This window comes from Macrobrachium nipponense, chromosome 8 (assembly GCF_015104395.2).
Source record: "Macrobrachium nipponense isolate FS-2020 chromosome 8, ASM1510439v2, whole genome shotgun sequence".
Lineage (NCBI taxonomy): Eukaryota > Metazoa > Arthropoda > Malacostraca > Decapoda > Palaemonidae > Macrobrachium > Macrobrachium nipponense.
In genome coordinates, this window is record NC_087203.1 from 31,485,808 (window position 1) to 31,489,523 (window position 3,716).

Sequence of the window (3,716 nt, forward strand, 5' to 3'; positions counted from 1 at the left end):
ATTAAATGATGAATTGTTTCGGGAAACAATGTTAACAGTTCCCACAATTTTATGCACTATAAACGTTTAATTATGTACGTGCAGTATATACAATGTATCGATATTTCTATATATCTCTCTCTACACACACACACAAATATATATATATATATATATATATAATATATATATATATATTATCGTTACATAATATATATATATATATAATATCTATATATATGATATAATATATAGATATATATATATATATAAATATATATATATATATCTCTATGTATATATATATATAGTCAGAGGAAGACGGACGAAAACCACACATCACTAGGCTGTCTTTTTTATTATTTTGCCGACGTTTCGTAATTGTTTACAGAATTACATCTTCTGGGCTGCACATAAGAAAAGATAAAAACATAAAAAAGTTAAAAGTATAGTCTAAAAGTTCATTTAAAATACATTAGAGTAAAAATGAAATCGATAAAAATAAAAACACAACCAACCTAGAGGTGAGACAGCAAGGAGTGCCAATCATTTCGAATTTGTTCCTGTCGTTTAAGATACTTTCCATTTTGGATAAATAGTCTTGTTTATTCAAGATAACTGTTCCCTTACCTTTGTCGGGCCTTGTGACAACGATGTCCTTGTTGTTAGCGAGTTGCTTCAAGGTGTCGAAATCTTCTTTTCTGAAAAAAGGTGCCCATCGGGTCTTCAATTTCCTGAAAGTACCTTGGGATAATTCAAATAATCTTTTTTGTAGGCTCCCCAAGTCGGTCTCAAAAGGAAGCGCTTTAAGTCGTTGAAATATTGATTCAAGGGGTAAAAAGAATTTAGTAGAATCTCTGTTTACGAATATTCCAGTTGGTGAGACCATTGATTTGATTCTTGACAAGCTATCTCCCGATCCTGAGTCCACTTTTAGTAATTTTAACCGCACGCTTTTTAAAACACTTCTTGAACTGGCAGTGCTGGACACTGCTTTTGTTTTTAACGGTAAACTTTTTAAACAAGTAGATGGCATGGCCATGGGTTCCCCCCTTGGCCCTACGTTCGCGAATATCTTTATGTGCTCCCTGGAGGAGCGTATGCTCGACGATTGCCCTCTAAGATTCCATCCTCTTTTATTCTAGGTTTATTGATGATACGTTTGCTCTCTTCAAGGGTGAATACGAGGCTGACCTGTTCCTCGACTACGTAAATACACTTCACCCGAGCATGAAATTTACTATAGAAAAAGAGGAGAACAACTGTCTGTCATTCCTGGACGTTCAAGTATATAGACAAGACAACTCTTTTAACACCACGATTTTTAGAAAGAAAACTTTTACAGGACTCGGATCTAATTTTTATAGTAGCGGTTATTTTAATTTTAAGGTTAATTCCATTTTTACCCTCCTTAATAGAGCACTAGTCCTCTCATCTAACTGGAATGCCTTTCACAATGAGATTCTATTTCTAGTTAATTTCTTTAAAGGTAACTGTTTCCCACCTAGGTTAGTATATAGAAAATTAAATAAATTACTAAATAGACATTTCTCTAGAAAACCTGACGTTCCAACTGTACCAAAAATGAGTTTCTATGCAACCTTTCCATATATCCATGACCTAACCTTTCAAAAGAGATTCACGCAAATTATTCATGACCATTTCCCAGCCATATCAGTCAAATTAATTCCCAAAAATCCTCTTAATATAGGCTCCTTGTTTAAGATTAAAGATCAGCTGTGTCCTTATATGTCTTCTGGTGTCATCTACAAATATACTTGCCCTAAATGTATTTCAGGGATTTACGTGGGATCCAACAGTCGGCTACTTAAGGTGCGCATCGATTCACATCGGGGTATCAGTTTCCGCACAGGGAGCAGAATCTCAAACCCAGAGCACTCCAATATCAGAACCATGCAAAACAATGTAAAACCTACATTGACAACAAAGATTTCAGTGTAATCGGCCATACTACCAAACCACAAGAGTTAACAATCCTTGAGTCTTTGTTTATAAAAAAACTCGTACCATCATTAAACACCCATACTTCTGCGAGTCAATTGTATTTAGCATAAGTTCGTACTGTGGTGGTTTCCTTCCATTTAGTTCCTTGCTGTCTCACCTCTAGGTTGGTTGTGTTTTTATTTTTATCGATTTCATTTTTACTCTAATGTATTTTAAATGAACTTTTAGACTATACTTTTAACTTTTTTATGTTTTTATCTTTTCTTATGTGCAGCCCAGAAGATGTAATTCTGTAAACAATTACGAAACGTCGGCAAAATAATAAAAAGACAGCCTAGTGATGTGTGGTTTTCGTCCGTCTTCCTCTGACTATGTTGCTTGGAGTAGTTCCCTGTGCCTTGTATCACTATATATATAATATATATATATATATATATATATATCATATATATATATATATATATATATATATATATACACATATCTCATTATGTGCGAGAGTGATGGTAACATATCTCTCTCTTGACAACAAATGACACTAGAACAAATTCACTGGGCCAACTAGTGGGTGGCATGTCGCGCAGGGGTTAAAGACCGAGCCTCTAACATTGAGATTGTGACCCCAGCTTTCTACCGCTGAGTTATATACATATACTCTCTCCTGTATATATATGTATATATATATACGTATATATATACGTATATATGTATATACATATACATACGCACATATATGTATATATCTATAATTATTATTATATATATATCTTATATTATATATCTTATAATATATATATAGCAATATATATATATGTATATTATTTATATTTAATATATATATAATAATATATATATATTATATTTTAATGTAATTTATATATATATTAGATTTATAGATATTAATCATTAATATCTATTATTCTATAACAGGATGATAATCACACTAACATGAGATTTATATACGCGATCTAACATAGGGAAAATGAAACACTGGGTTTGAATCCTGACCAGTTTCGGTCTTATATGGAGAACAGTGATTCTCAATCTTAGGGGTGCGTCACCCATAGGGAGGCGACAGCAATTTTCAGGCGGGGAGGGAGCTATAGGAAAAAATTTAAAGTTAACTAATTGTATTCGTTATAATCTTAACATGAGTGAGGAACTGATATTCAGGAGTTTTTGAAAATGAAAAAAGGCAAAAGTATCGCCTTATAAAGTTAGTTTCCTTTAGTCTACTACTCTAGTTGGACTCGTTCGGATTCTAAGTATGTTCGAATCCAAGTATCTTTGTGAAGCTGCATTTTTAAAGCTCTCTGCTCTCAAGACCAAATACAGAAACAGGCTGAAGGTAGAAGGGGCTTATTAAGCTGTGCACTCTCTGGCATTCAGCCATGCACTCAAGATCCAGTAACCAAGAAGCAGTGTCAAGTTTCTCACTCATTCATTCCTAAAAGAAGAAAAACACCCCTTCTTATTCCTTTCATTTTCATTTAAATCTGGGAGGGAATTTTACTTACAAGTACAAGGGGGACATGGAGGGAATGACCACCTTTTAGAGTTGAAAACCACCGATCAAGGACATTTCCAAAGAACTGATACATAGCGGTAGAAATTTACAATTATGTGATAGAGGACCACTGGGAGGATGTAGGGCCGTACACGCTCTATATTGTTGTCTACTAAAAAAAAAATCTATTTCAAGGCCCATAACACCCTCCTTTTTTAATATAACTAATAAACTAGGCTTCTGATTAATGTGAAACCGAAACCAC

The 3,716-nt window shown here is 33.6% G+C and overlaps 1 long non-coding RNA gene across 1 annotated transcript in view; it reads left to right on the forward strand.

Annotated features, from left to right (window-relative positions):
• LOC135223228 (uncharacterized) overlaps positions 1–3,716 on the forward strand; it is a 64,851-nt gene that overhangs the window by 49,250 nt on the left and 11,885 nt on the right. The window lies entirely within an intron of this gene.